The sequence below is a fragment of the Notamacropus eugenii genome, chromosome 3 (assembly GCF_028372415.1).
Source record: "Notamacropus eugenii isolate mMacEug1 chromosome 3, mMacEug1.pri_v2, whole genome shotgun sequence".
Lineage (NCBI taxonomy): Eukaryota > Metazoa > Chordata > Mammalia > Diprotodontia > Macropodidae > Notamacropus > Notamacropus eugenii.
The window spans coordinates 310,301,052-310,317,483 of NC_092874.1; positions in this window are offsets into that span (position 1 = coordinate 310,301,052).

The window sequence follows — 16,432 nt, forward strand, 5'->3', positions numbered from 1 at the left end:
CCTCACATGTGGAAGAGGAATTGTTTTTTTTTGGCTGGGCTACAGAGTAATAGGGGAAAGAGGAGGGCAGAAGTTGCTGAGAGAAAGATTTGTTAGGTCTAAAAAAATGAACAATTAGATCCAACTAAAGGTGTCTTTGTGTGAGGGAAAAGGTGCAGAAGAAAGGAGTGAGTCAAGGTCACTGTCCCTCTGCCACCATATTCCATAGTTATCCCACCCCCTACCTTTTGTCCTTTTGGTTTAGTTTTCTGGCCTCATTCCAAGGGAGAGGGAAGGAGAGGAGAAAGGAAGAAGAAAGGGTGGGGTGGGTAGAGAGGAGTGGGAAGCCTGGGGGAAGTTTGTCACTTCTCCCTTTTCCTACCTCTGCACCTGGGTAGTAAACTTGCTTCATCACCTTTCTGTCCATAAATCAAGTGACAGTGGCCATGATGGCCATTCTGGGGCTGTGGCACCTTTTGTCTCCCCCTTTCATTCCCCAAGGTTGGATAGGAGATGTGGGTGGTCATGGTGTGCCAGAGTGGGGTCGGTGTTCATCTGTATTTGGGCACTGTTTTGATTCTAAGTCTGACAGTATGCTATGTGTCCACATCATTAGGCCTTTGCGGTGCATCATTCTTTACACCCTACCAGTTCACCTCTGGCTGCTCTAGACCAATTTCTGCTGCTTGGCCAGAAGCTACTGGGCCTGGCTTCTTCGACTCTACCACAGCTGCCTCCAGCAAAGAGGCCAAGGGATAAACTGGTGTCATCCCCCTCCCAGCCTCAACGCCTTGCTCCTGCCACTTTGTCCTCTTTCCTCTCCTGTCTCTCTGTAGTGACTGTCTGTAGAACCTTGGACAGTTCCTCATTTTGCATAATAGCAGAATGATACTTATGACTCAGAACTTCTGGCATTGTTGTGATGTAACCTTTGGAACACTTGAAATGACTCTGACTGAGGTGGGAGCAGAACCCTTCTCCTGTCTCCCAGGCCAGGACTCTCTTTACAAAGTGCTGAACCAAGATTTCTGGAGATACAAAGTTGATCTAAGATACTGAATTCCCTGCTTGTTTCAACTATAGAATGCAAAGATTTTGAGATTTGGAGAGAGAGGACTGGGGTTCCTGTCCTGGATTCACTTCCCAACTGTTTGACCTGGTCAAGGCTTTTCACCTCTCTGGGCCTCAGTCTCCTTACCTGTAAAATGAGGGTGCTGAAATTACACAATACCATGAGATTGTTGGAAGGAAAACATTTTTCAAAGTGTGATATAGAAATGTAGGATGTACTTGGCATGTACTTTATAGAGACGATCATGTGCTGACACATAGTGAAGAAGCTGGAGGTCAAATCCTGGCTTGTCAGTCAGTCTCTGTTACCTTGTCTGAGTTCCCTTCTCTCTCCCAAACACCTCTATCCCCTTTATGCAGAATGAAAGACTGTCACAATAGAAAGATCTCTCAGAAGAAACTAATACTTCCTGTGAGGCAGGGGAGGGGGAAGAAGGATGCAGCCATGATGGGTGCTTCAGAAATTCTTAATGGTGCAGATTTGGGAGCTTTGGTGATTGGAGAGAGTATCTTCAAGATGGAGAAGCATGTTGTGGGTACCTTGAGGTAGGGGTTTCCTGAATTTGATGGGCTCCTGTGGCCAAAGAAACTATTCCCAAGTGCTCAATCTGCAGGTGACATGGCCCTTCAGAGATAGAGGGTTGGTCCTTGCTCAGAAAGTAGCCTTGGCCTATTGCCAAGAGTTGTTCCAAATCCCTCCAACCCCAAGCTCCAACCTATACTTATCAAAACCTTTTCCATGGGACCTTCTAGTTCTTCCCACCCATCTTCCTCAGAGTCCAAGGTCCTCAGGGGAATGTGTCTGTGGGGTCTTCTGTCTTTGTCATCTTCTGCTAAATGGAATGATTTTGCCAATGAACCTGGCACCAACCACTCCCTGAGGGCATATGCTGAGAGACAGAGCAGATCTTCAGAGAATTGTCACCATTGTCATGATGGTCACAGATTTCATTTGGGATGAATTTTACATTCATTATCACATATGGACATCCCAAAAACCCTTGGAAGGTAGATATAGCCAGTGCTAATAGCCCCATTTTGTAGATGAGAAAACTGAGATTTAGAAATATTAAGGGCCTTTCTCAAGGTGGCATGATTAGTAGCTGCCAGAACTGGGATTCAAACACAATTCTGATGATCACAGATTTAGAGTTGGAAGAGACCTTTGGAAGCCATAGGATCACAGAAATATTTCTAGAACTGCAACGACTTCATTTAGTAAAGGTTGTTGGGATGTTCAGATGTTCATCTTTGATAATGGATGTAAAATTCATTCAGGTAGTGAGTATCAGAGGCTGAATGTGAATCCAGTTCACTGGTGTCTCTATGACAAACATATTCTCTCTCTCTCTCTCTCTCTCTCTCTCTCTCTCTCTCTCTCTCTCTCTCTCTCTCTCTCTCTCTCTCTTTCTTTCTCCTCCAGCAGAGAGGGACAAGATTGGATGAATTCATTCCACCCAAACTACTTCCCTCACCTGCATCCATGATTCCCCCTAATATCTTAGCTTCAGGCCACCTAGGTTCTCAATAAGGAGAAAGGAGGTTAAATAATTCAAGAATGCTGAACCATCCCTGTTATACTGGAGGCTGCTCTCATTTCTTTTAATAAACAAAAATGCCTCCCTCTCTCCTAAACATAGCACAGCTTGTAGACTCACTCTTGTTCAGCTTGGATAGGAAAAAAATAGCCCAACCCATAATGTTCCCTTTAGAAAAGAACACCAGCATTTTTGCATATAGCTTTTCTTCCCCATGAGAAAAGGAAACTTTCAGGGACCCTCTTGAGAAGATAAGACACACGATCCTTGAACTCTACACATACAGGTATGAGGTTTCTCGTCCTGGATCAGCCCTAGGCTCCCTCACTCTTGGGGCCTGTTTTTTCATCTGTAAAATGAAGGCATTGAACCTGATCATCTTGAGTGTCCCTCTCAGCTCTGCCATTCCCTGTTCTAAGGCCCCTCCCAGCTCTGACATCTGTTCTAAAGCCCCTCCAACTCTGACATTCTGTGTTTCCATAGAGACAGAATGTGGAAGGTGGAAGGCACTTTGTTGGTACCTACTCCAGTCCATACAACAAAAGGAGCTATCCAGCCTCTGCTTGAGGCCTCCTAGGAAGGGGCAGCCCCCAGCTCTCAGAGCAGCTCATTACTTTTTGTAATAGTTCTTGTTTCAATGCTTTCCCTGATATCAAGCCTGAATTTGCCTCTTTGTGACTTCTCTCCCTGCTCTCCTTGTCACCTCCTGATTCTGTCCTCTGGGGACAAAGAGAGTCTAGTCCCTTCTCCACACAACAGCTTTCCTGCAGCCCCATACCCTTCCCTCCTCGAGCTTCCCCCCCCCCCCAAGATAAAGATCCTTAATTCCTTCATTAGAGTCTCATTTGGCATGGAGGCAGCTAGGTGGCCCAGGTGATAGAGCACTCAGTCATTTATTAGCTATGTGACCCTGACCAAGTCTCTTAACCTCTCCTTGCCTCAGTTTCCTCATCTGTAAAATAGGAGGTAATAATAGTACTTGTATCGCAGGGTTGCTGTGTGGATCACAAGAGGTAATATTTGTAAAGGGCTTATTACAGTGCCCAGCACACAGTAGGTGCTATACAAATGCTTATTCCTTTCCCCTTTCTCTGGACTCCAATCCCTTCACCACCCTGGTTCCCTTCCTATAGACCCTTCTCTTTCTTATCATGGTCCTTCTTTAACTGTGGTGTTTAGGACTGCATACAGCCTAGGATCTGTGAGAGAGCTTCAGATAGAGGAAGAGAACAGGAGTATTCTCATCACCTCTGTGGTATTAGAAGCTCTGCCCAGACTCCCTGCAGCCCAGAATCCTATTGGCCTTTTCAGCTCCTTCATTACATCGCTGACTTATATGTCCTGAAAGTCCCTTGAGATCGCCACATCCCATCAGGGCAACCGCTGTCTAGCCCTTGGTCCCCATTTTTTTATACTTGAGAATCTGACTTCTTGTTCTCAAGTGTAAGTATTTACAAGAATCCCTTCCCCTAAGGAGCATTCTAGCTTCTGCTTGAACACCTCCGGCACCATGAGCCTCACTACCTTTCAGGGCAGCCCATGGATAGCATGATCCCAGGCTATTGGCTGGCTTTACAAGTGACCCTGAAGAGTCCATTTCGAACCCAAAGAGCCATGCATGGTTTGTCAGAGGTGGGTCTGGGAATGTGTCTGGAGCCTCTATTCAAGGGATTTCTCCAGGTTAGATTTGTGGCACTGGTCATGATCTGAGTAGGCTAAGCGGCATCACTCAATTCAGTCATCCATGGTCACTCCTGACAAAGGAAAATAAATTGTTTATTCAATTTACCTCATGTTCTGTGGTATATTTTTATCACCAGACTCTATTTATAAAAGCCATGCTTCTTCTTGGCTATGGAGAGTCACAAATATGCCAATAGCTCCTGATGCCCCTCCCCCTTTCCCTTCCTAGGGTCCTTGTTTTATATATCATCAAAGCTGTGGCTGCCTTCATGGGATGGGGCATTTTACGTTGGTATCTTGCAATCCAATGGACTGTCCTCTTTTTTGTAGCTAGAGTGAAAACAACTACTGCATCTTGTGATTCACTAACCCAGGCATACCTCATCATGCACAGTCTCTGGCCAACTTTGGAGTCAGGGTGATAGGACCCCTCAGCAAGGGTTAGGGAGACCATGGCCCTGCCAGCCTACTTGGTGCTCAGGACAGCATCTGGCTCCTACCTTTTTGGAAGGACATGGACAAACAGGAACATCTGGAAAGTGGAAATGGTAGAAGCTGATTTTGATTTGACCTTGGGACAAACTTCCTGATGATGAGGCTGTTCCAGAGACCAGCCTGAGTAGGTGAGGGGTTGACCATGGACATCTTCCCACCAAGGCTGGATAATCACTGGTTGAAGGAGTTGGCCTTGGGAGTCCTCTGCAGGTACACATTGCACCAGAGGACTTCCAAGGCCCTTCCAAACCTGAGATTCTTTGGCTCTTTGAGATGCAATATTGAAAACTGACATAGTTCCTAAACTTAAGCAGTGTATAGTGTAATGAGAAGGGGGAAAGATATATAACGCAATTACCAAAATGTCTCTAATATAACCTAGAAAGTGACTGAGTGCATAGGAGGGAAGAGAATATGTAGATGGCTGAGAAAGTCCGAGAAGGGACAGGGACCACTACAAGCTGGACGGGCAGGTAGGAAAGGCTTCATTGAAGAAAGTCTCACCTCATCTAGACCTTGGAACAAGAGGATTTTAGTTTAGCAGCAAGTTGGATGTGGGAGAAGTCAAAGTATCCTAGTATCATACCCTTGGTGATATATGGTGGTCGTATCATCACAATCTAGCTAGGTGATCTTATGTACGGTACCTGCCTGAGCCTGAGCCTGTTTCTTCATTTGCCAACCCTCTGCCACTATAAAAATATTTTGCCCTTATGATGGGAAGTAGGACTTTCCCAGCTAGAAGGAGGAAGGGAGAGGTCATGAGATGTGGAAGCCTCAAGAACTTCAGCTCTATGTGGAGAACAGAGGTACCCAGGGAGGGCTGGTGGCAAGGGAGGTGCTTCTATCCAGAAATGAATGTAATTGTGAGCAATTGGCTCTGGTTGACTGACCACAGAATGAGTGATGTCAATGCCTAGATTTAACTGCTTACCACACTGGGGGACATGGTGAAGTTGTCTGCTCTCCACCCTCTGCTCCCTGCTTCATCTTGGCAAGGACAACTGGCATTGCTACCCCTATTTGTACTTTGATAAGGGGTTTTGTCTCCAGACACAGAAAAGCTTCTGAGCACATACTGCCTATAAAGGAGAGGACCACAAGGGTGAAAAGAGAAACTGAGGCAAGTTTTCTTAGACTGAACTGAAAACCTGAGGTTAATGCTGAATGAAGACTGGTTTCTAAGAGGGTATCTGAGGATGAGATATTGATCTAGAAGTGACCATAGTTTCATTTCTCCTTCTACTCTATCTATTGTATCCTTCCCTAAGCCAAGTAGACCATGAATCCCCAAGGGCAGGAAGTGTTTAATTTTTATTTTATATACCCAGTGCCTAACACATGTTGTTGTTCATTTTTTTTTTTCAGTTGGGTCCGATTCTTCTTGACCCCATGTGGAGCTTTCTTGACAAAGGCACTGTAGTGGTTTGTCATTTCCTTCTTCAGATCATTTTATAGATGAGGAAACTGAGGCAAATGGGGTGGAGTGAATTATCCAGGGTCACAAAGCTAGTAAGTATCTAAGGCCAAATTTGAACTTGAGAAGATGAGTTTTCCTAACTTCCCAACTTCCTAACTCACTGTGCCACTTAGCTGCCCCTAGAACATAGTGGGGTCTCACACAAAGTGGGAGCTTAATAAATTTTTTACTAGATTGAGTCAATAGAAATAGGGAACTTCAGGGGAAGGAGCCTTTTGGTAGTGATGGTGAGGGTTTTGGGTGAAGACAATGAATTCAGTGGAGGACCTGTTGAATTGGAGGTATAATAAGTGGGGTTGCTGATACCCTCAGGGGAAATTAGCCAGTATGAAATCTTTCCAAGTTGCTTGTCTTTACAGTGTCTGTTGTATATATTATTCTCCTGGTTCTTCATTCAGCATCAGTTCAGACAAGTTTTCCCAGGTTTCACTTTCCTATCCCTTTCATCTTTTCTAATGGCTAAATGGTTTGCCAGTCTATCCATACCCTCTAAGTTGTCCAGCCACTGCAAATTGAAGGGCACCTCCTGAGTTTCCAGGTCTTTCCACTACAAAAAGAACAACCTTTTATGGTAGGAAAAAAATCCCAGAAAAAAGTGGGTGCTCTGATTGGAGCATGACCGAACAATTTTTGGCACAAATGTATTGAAAATGGAGGAAAAGAGCTTGATATTTACAGTTAGAAGACCCACCTCAACTAACTACTCCCCAGCTATAGGATCTAAGATGAGGCACTTATCTTCTTGCTGCCTCAGTTTCCTTCTCTGGAAAATGAGGCAATTGGGCTAGGTGATCAATGAGGTGCCTGTGAACTCTAAGGCTATGATTTGATGAGGCAACTGTGTGGCACAGTGAGTAGAGTGCAGGACAAGGAGTCAGAAAACCTGAGTTCTAATCCTGACGCGGGACCTTATTAGCTGTGGGACCCCAGGTCCTGGACTGTACTATTCTTTTGTATCCTTCACACCTAGCAAGGAGAGAAAGTCTCTCTCCTAGGTGGGGCGGTCTTGAAGTATAGATAGATTGTGTCTGCTATCCCCTTAGAAGGACAGGACCTTTGGTCGTTTGTGAAGACAGAAGAGGATTCTGAGGTTTGCCCAAGAATGTACAATCATGGAGCTGCAGTCAGGACTAGCACCCAGGACTCTTGACTCTCAGGCTCTTATTTCTTTTTATTTTTCATTTTTCACACAGTTCATATCACATAACACAATTCCAGCTTTTGGTCAGGTGATGTTTCTCTTAAAGCATTTACAATATAGACCACAAATGGATTTTTTTGACGTTAACCAACTGAGACACAAATAAGCACTATGTGTGCTAACTTCACAAGCCCTTGACCTCATTGTCTCCACACTATTACTAAGAATTGAAGGACCTTAACATTGTTGTTATTGGTCTAAATTCCTAACCCTAATAGCTTAATTTTAGACTTGACCTCAGATGTTCCCCTACCAACAATCTATAATTTAATAGGTCTGGTATTAAACTTACAAACCTTTTGACTATAGGAAATTGCCATTAAGAGTAGGGACATTGCAAGGAAACAATATCTCCCCAAACTCATGTCAGTTCCAGGCAGGAGTAATTGTCAGCTTGCATTCAGTGAGGCTTAGAGTCTGCCAGGTGTCAGTGGAGAAATTGAGTCAGGAGAATCCTACCTCCTGTTTCTCCTTATTGGTGTTAATTGACACAACCTGAAGGAAGTGAGCCACTGCTGTTCAGGAAGGGGTATTGGCTACTGGTTGCCAGCTGCATCAAGTCCTCACCAGGGAGGAGTGGACTCAGACCAAGGGCAAAACAAATGATGTTTTGGAAAATGGACCATACCTGTGGGCTTGGAGCTCCCACCTGGAACAGAACCAAAATACATCAAATGGAAGTGAAGAGGTAAATGCTAGCAGCCCCGTTTTCTGGTATCTTTCCACTGACGCAAGCTGTACCTGTCTATTCTGGGCTATTCTTCTGAACAGAGGGTGGTTGGTGGCATATTCTCTGCTCAGGAGGAGAGTATGATCTCAACTCCCCAAAAGAGCGAGAGTCTCCAAGAAAGGTGGGTGGTAGCCCTGGTTCTCACCTTCTCCTTGTTCAATTGTATCTGGTTCTAGACAACCTCGTGGACCATATGTTCCTGGGATTTTCTTAGTAAAGTTGCTGGAGTGCTTTGCCATTTCCTTGTCTAGTACATCAAGACACACAGAGGTTAAGTGACTTGCTGAGGATCACACAGCTAATAACTTTCTGAGGTTGAATTGGAACTCAGGTCTTCTTGACTCTAGGTCTAATGCTCTATCCACTGAGCCATCTAGCTGCCTCCTAGGCAAATAGGGGTTGTCACTTGCCCAAGGTCACACAGCTATAGGTCTGTAAGGCCAGAATTGAACTCATGGACATGAGTCTTCCTGATTCCAAGACCAGTGTTCTGTTCACTCTACAACTTCCCTGATATTGTAATAGTAATCATTACCAAGTATTGTTAGTTTATCTGCTTCATAGGTTAGGAGTCTTTTGAGAAGGGGAAGTAGGAGGGAATCCTGGGCCTGTGATTTCATCCATTTGGGAATTTCCTCATGTGGACAAACCTTCTGCAGAGGCTAGTTCAGCATGAGTGAACTGGTGTCCATCCTGAGGGTGGCAAGCCCAAATCAGCACCTGTAAAGTACTTTGAGGCTTGCCAAAGAATACGATCTCATTTGACTTCATTTTATTATGAAGTCCCCCTGTCTGCAGAGCTTTACAGATTTATCCCTTCCAGAAGCCCTGTGAGAACAGGATGTGGCTGGGGGTTAGAGAAGCATCTAGTTTGACTGGAGGCTGGAAGGTATGAAGGGGACTATCATGGCATCCATGGGTAAGTAGCATCAGTGGAAGGAGTTCCCTAGTAGATGAAATCTCAGGTCCAGGACACCCTCCCAATGCTCTTTTCCCTCTCCACCCCGTAAGGGAAGTAGGAGGGAGTCCTGGGTCTGTGATTGGTCCCAGACGGCTACGCTACTTCCAGACCAAGGCAATGCTGTCCAACCATTGGGCTCCAGCTGAACAATATCAGATCCTGGCGGGGTGTGGAGGGGTGGAGGTGCGGCACTGGCTTCTGAGCAGGGGAGCTTCCATTCCCTTTTACTTAGGTTGCTGTAGAAGATTTTTAAGCAGAGTAGATGTAGATGTAACCACATATAAGAATGAATTGGGAAAGCTTAATGCAAGTGATAAGTCCTGTCAGTAAATTATTGCAATGGTTCGGGTGGATAGTAATGATTGCTTTCATAGGGTCATAGCATGGGAAAATACAAGGTGGGGGGATGGGAGTGGGGTTGCCAAGATGAGAGATCTGGGACAGGGAAGAGTCAAGGATGACCCCAAAAGAGATGAAGGTATGAATGTGGGAAATGTTATGATTGGTAGTGTCATGCACAGACTTAGGAGCTCAGCTGGGTCAATGTGGAGTCTGAGGTACCCTTGGGATATCCAGGGGGCATTATATGGAGGGTGGGGCATTTGGATTTGAAAACAGATGAGTGATGGAGAGATATATCTAAGAGTCATCAGGGTCCGTGATGTGACCATCACCCATATCAGAAACAAGTCGATAGATTGGGAGGGACCCTCATCTCATCCAACCCGTAACTGGACAAGAATTCCTTCTGTAACCTTCCCAGCAAGTGGCCACAGTCAGTGTCCTCTTACAGACCTCTGTCAGCAAGGTGGATCTTGTTATTCTCTTTTAGAGTTTAGTTTCCCAGGATCCATGGCCATAACAATCTCTATTTCCCAGGCTCATGACTTGTAAACATCTGCACCACACCTGCACAGTGTTATATAAAAATAAATGATATAAACATTTGTGCTTAAAATTGTAAATAGGCACTGTGACTGCTCCTCCCCCTCCCACTCCTGTGTCCTTGCCTCATTCTCCTCATTCCCCCAGAACTTCCTTCAAATCCCAGCTAACGTGTCCTTTATGTATATTCGTCTCTCCTATTCATCTTTGAGCTTCTTGAGAATGGGGACTGTCTTTAATCCTTCTTTGTATTCTCAGTGCTTGGCACAGAGCACGGCATGAAGTAGTGTCTAATTAATGCTTGTTCCCTCTTGGCATCTGAAGCCTTTCTTGCTCCCTCTTCCCCCAGCTACCTTGTATTACTTCTGTGTATATTATGTATCTTTGTGTATCAGTTCTCATTGTAACATTCCAAAGAACATAAGCTTCCTGAAGACAGGACCCATTTTCACTTTTTCCCTTGATTCCCCAGGCCCGACACGGATGTTTGGTGAAGCTGGTGCTGAGTGGACTGATTAACTTGACTTGGTTGATGGGATGAGCTGGCGGTGTTTAGCTTAAAGAAGAAAAGATTCCATGAGTCCTAGTGGTTGTCCTCGTTGCTCTACAAGGCTCGAGAGGGAAGATCTTGGAGCAGGGGGATGTTAAAGGGACTCTCATTTCAGCTTGGAGGAAGGAAAACTTTGCTGGTAATCAGAGCCATGCCACGGTAGCATGGGCTGACTCAGGAGGGAGGGTGTTCCCCATTCCAGGAAGTCTCCAAGGAGGGAGTCCTGCAGGGGACATGCCTATTCTGGTCCTAAGACCATTTTCTGCATTTTTTGGGGGGAGGTTCAGATGTTGAGTGGCAGATGAGTATGTTCAGACTGGGACTTGTCAGGAGCAGGTCTCTGTAGATGGGACCCGCCTCTGAAGCATTACCAGACACTTGTAGGCAGGGGCTCTAGTCCAGAGCAGTGGGACAGCACCAGGGTACCAGGGGAGGCCAGAGAAGAGTGCCCACTCTCCTTGTTACCTGCCTGGGTGCTGACCCAGGACCAAACGTGGGAACAAAGATTTCCTAAATACTCTGAGCTACATGTGCCAGCACAGGCAAGAGGCCACGAGATCAGCCTTTCCTGTGTCAATCGCCTTAGTTTTTCAGTAGTAACAGCACTCATGTTTCTCTCATGTACTGCAGTTAACAAAGCTCTTTTGCCAAATCCCAGAGTTCTGTGGGACCTCACAGGGCAATCAACTTAGCACTGACCCAAGGCAAGAGTCCAGCTGTCTTTGCCTCTGACCTACAAAAATTCAGGTATTTTATCTGGTATTCTCTAAGGCTCTGTCAGCTCTAAACATATGACCTGAGGGGTCTTTTAGAAATTCCATGACCAACTCCACAGTTGACTGTGAAAAGTATCTTACTTCTGTTTTGTAAATCGGGATGCTGAGGGATGAAAAGTCATAGGATGAGTAAGTGGCAGAACTGGATTTGAACCTAGATCCTTTGAGTACAAAACCAGCCCTGATCATTGTGCCCTCATCTACTAAAGGTAAATAGATGATGAATTCTAAGTGATTATGAGAACGGATGCCCCGAGAGGAATTTTTTATCTCACATACACGAGCAGAACAGTGCCTCATGCTCCAAAGAGAACTGAAGAATTTCTTTTTGATTTTATTTGAGTGTAAAAGTACTAATTAGGAGAGTTACTACCAATATTAGAAGCTTCTGTGAGGTCCTAGACTTAGGGGGTGAGGAACTCGAAACTGCAGCTTTGGATAGTATCTGCAGCGCCTGAAGACAAACCAGGAGCTCCAGGGAAGCTCCTGTCTCAGGCACCTTCTGACAATCAGAGAAGCAGGGAACCCCGGAGGAGGGGCAGTGAGGAGAGACAGAGAGACAGAGACAGAAGGAGAGAGAAAGAGACAGAGACATGGAGAGAGACAGAGAGACAGAGACACACACACAGAGGGAGAGAGAGACAGAGGGAGAGAGAGACAGACAGAGAAGCAGCGAGACACAGAGAGACAAAGAGAGAAAAGAGAGGGAGAGACAGGGAGAGGCAGAGAGACAGAGAGAGGCAAACAGAAAGAGACACAGAGACAGAAAGAAATTTTAAGTAAATAATTATGAAATGCCCTCACTAGGCAAGGCCCTGTCTTCGTGGAGCTCTGGGTCTTGCTGGGCAGGTAACATGGGGATAAACGTCACGTAGAAGGTGCTCAGTGCCCAGGAGAGGCAGGATCAAGCACATATGTACCAAGTACCATGCTAAGTGCTGGGGATACCAATAGCTAAGCAAGACAGTCTGTCATCACATAGAGCACGGTTCAGCTGCACCAGGAAGGGACTATGGTCCTGAGGAGTTACACAGTGATTATCTTCAGTGTTATTTCTATCAATATAGTCGCATCAGTTCCCGAAGGTAAACCCCTTGATGAGGCCCCTGTACTTGTTGGTGAGTGAATCTTCTGCCCTGGCAGATCAGATATCAGTCTGCTTCCCCATGGGGGCTGCCTCCTAAGAGGTAGGACTGGCGGTCTGGGGAATGCTGCTACTCCCAGAGCTCCCTGTTGGCCAGCATTTGCTGCTGCTGCTGCTGAGAAAGGTGGCCTCCTTCTGCATAGTGATTTTTTCCCTCATTAATGACTTTGGGAGCTGGTCTGGGAGACACTACTATTCCCAAGGCTCCTGGGATATCTCGTTCAAAATTGGAGTGGAGATGGTGATCAAGGTAGTTGGGTGGTCTGACTGGCCTGGACCATTCTGCCTCTTCTCTTTCTCAGGGGGCCTGGTTGCTTCCATTGCACTGCCTTTCCACCCAGCAATTGGCCAACAATCTATTACTATGGATGGCCATAAAGGTTTTCACAGATGTTGACTTTTATGCTATCCCCATGGACAAGATAAATGTGGGCTAGAACAGTGATTCCCAACTCACTTTCAATCACAAACATTTCTTGAGTGCCACTGTGTGCCAAAAGATAGTTCCTGCCCCCAAGAAGCTTACACAAGGGAGGAAACAATCAAATATTTACAAGATACATGGAAGATAAATAGGAAATAATTAACAAAGCGAAGGCACTGGAATTGAGGGACTGAAAAAGGCTTCCTTGGAAGATGGACCTTGAAGGAAGCAAAGGAAGCCAGGAAGCTGAGATGTTAGAGAAAATGCCCAGAGTCCAGATGTACAGAGTCTCATTGGTCAAACCACAAGGAGACCACTGTCTTTGGGCTGGAGACTATTTGTTGGGGAGAAGGTTATGAAGGACTTTGAGTGCTAAAGAGGATTTTGTATTTGGAAAAGGGTGTACACACACACACTCACATTCACACACATTCACACACACACATGCGCAAGTACACACATCCCTACAATAGTGTCTTACTGTTGGTACCCATTGACAGAGAAAACACATAACGACAAAGAGCAACTATGAATTCATTAACATTTTCAACTCAGTTTTTTTATCTATCAAAGCAGAATCTACATACATCAGAAAAAGTCCTACCAGTCTGTGTGTGAACCATTGCTTATTCAGTGTGCAGCAGGTGTTTTTATTTATTACTATAGGATTCTAATTGGCGATCCTTCCCTCTTGTCTGGAATGCCATTCCTTACCTCTTGGAACTCCTGGCTTTCTTTGGAACTTAAACACCTTTTTCAGGGAGCCTGTCCTCACCTTTCCAGCAACTTGTGTTTTCCTAACAAAGTTAAATTGAGCCTGTATGTGTGTGTAAGTGTTCATACACATATATACACGCATGTACACATATATGTATCTTTTGTCTCCCTTGATAGAAGATAGTCTCTCTTTTTTCTTCATGTCCCCAGCACTTAGCACAAGGCCTGGTCCATAGTACATGATCAATAAATGCTTGTTGATTGACTGATTGAGTACATCCATGGGTGTTCAGGGGATCTCACTATCTGTAGGTGATTTCGATTGTACACTGGACAGCTCCATGTGTCAATTGCCTTGATAAAGACGCCTCTCTGTTTTATCCATTGTTTAATATTAATAATCTAAAATCTTTGGACACCCTTTTCAAGGAATCTGATGTGACTTAGATGGGAGACAGCTTGCTGTAGGAGAGCTTTGAAAGAGGTATTTTGTGCTACTGAATGAAGTTTTTTTAAAAAGTCATTCAATAAATGCTGGGAACTCATGTAGTATCTGTGTTCTTATTTCAGTGACTAGTATGTGTGACTGCACTGTAAAGATGAGCTTTATTGGAGAATGTCACTTGCAGAAACCTGATCATCTCCCTCTCACATCTTCACCAAGGATGATCTCAAGACACCTGCACATTATTCTCATGAAAAAATGTTATAGATGGAATTCAGTCCATAGAAATTGAAATTTTGTTGTATGGATAGTTATGGATATAGTTGCCATGATTCTTTTAAAAAATTAGTTATTTAATTTTTAGTTTTCAATATTAGCTTAAGATTTTGAGTTCCAAATCCTCCTCCTCCCTCCTTTCCCCACTCCCCAAGAGAGCAAGCAATCTGACATAGGTCATATATAAACATATTTCCACATTATTAATGTTGTGAAAGAAGAATCAGAACAAAAAAGGAAAAACCTTGAGAAGCAAAAAACAAAAAAAGTGAAAACAGTCTGCATCAATCTGCATTCAGACTCCATAGTTCTTTCTCTGGATGTGGACAGAATTTTCCATCATGAGTCTTTTGGAATTATCTTAGATCCTTGCATTGCTGAGAAGAGCTAAGTCTATCAAAGTCAGTCTCCAAACAGTGTTCTATTGCTGTGTACAATGTTCTCCTGGTTCTGCTCACTTCACTCAGCACATGATTCTTTTTTGGTGACAATACCAAGGTCCAAAGGACAGCTAGGTGGTGCAGTGGATAGAGCACCAGTACAGGAGTCAGGAGGACATGAGTTCAAATCTCACCCCAGACACTTGACACTCACTAGCTGTGTGACCTTGGGCAAGTCACTTAACCCCAACTGCCTCATTCCGGGTCATCTTCAGTCATCCTGATGAATATCTGGTCACTGGATTCAGATGGCTCTGGAGGAAAAGTGAGGCTGGTGACCTGCACAGCCCTCCCTCACTCAAAACAAAGTCAAATGCAAGTCATGTTATTCTTTCTCTGATAGCATGGTCTTCTTTGGCAGTGAAGGAGGAACACACACACACACACACACACACACACACACACACACACACACGTCAAGGTCCAAGTTTTCCCCTCAAGCCTTCAATATCCTCTTTCAGACACAATATAAATTAATCTCTCGATGTCCCTCACATTGTGTCATGCCCAGTTTGGACCTGTTCTAAGTACAGTTGATTGAGGACAATTGCTCTCCCCCTTTTAGTCCTATTACTACCTAAGCCAGCACATCTTGAGAAGGTTGTGGTAGATCCCAAATGTGGTGACTCTGCTGTCGTTGATGGTGAAAAGAAGGCACTCTGAAACATCCTCACATACCTTTTCTATGTTCCACCCCCCTCAACACACCTCAGTTTCATGCTTCAATGCCCTCTGGAGGATTCTACTTAGTTCGATCTTGGTAAACTCTTTTAAAATTTACTTTCCCCTCATTTGTTTCTTGCTGTTATAAGGAGTGTTTCTGGGTCACAGAAAAGCATGAGGAGAGATGAAGTTCAAAGGTGGGTTGAAACTTCTCGGATTGAAAGCCCAAGAATGAGCCCTGGAGCTCCCTGGGGAAGGGCTTGCATGAGATAGAATAACATGAGCAGCAAGAGTGTGAAGGTTTTGGTTTTGTAGAGGAGCAACTGGTTGTGGTTGCTCTAGCAACAGCCTGTGAGGCAGACACAAAGATGCACAGATGGGCCAATGGCAGAGACAGAAGAGAATAGGGTTAAGCCCTGTCCAGCTCCAACAGGGCAGCCAGAACCTCTGTTCACCCGGGACAGATGGGAGAGTGGTGATAAGAGTATGGGATGGCTGATCATTGGTGAACTTTCTCCTACCTAAGAAACTAGAGTGGCTGGCAGAGTGCCTCTTTCTTTCCCCCCTTTCTTTTCATTTGAAAAGGTAGATGTTTTACACCTAGAGTGCTCTCTTTCTTTTAAACTATTTCTTTGTTGTTTTAGACAATATTTTAAAGTCAGTGATCTTGACATAAATTTTAATTGCTTTGGGTGTATTCTAAGTCTTTAATTGCATACAGAGAGTACAAATGGGAGATGGTAGTAGCTACCCTCCATATACAAGATTGAAATGGGTCTTGGGCTTAACTCTGTCCAAGTGATCAGGCTTTTACCCTGAATTGGGGATCCAACCTATGATAATATTATTGATAGCCTGCATTTTTAAGAAAGCTTTATAAAAGTCTGGAGAAATGGATCCATGTGGATTTGGGCCTTTGCCCTTAGGTTAAAATTGTGAGCTCCCTGTTTGCTATAGCCTGGCTTGCTATAACT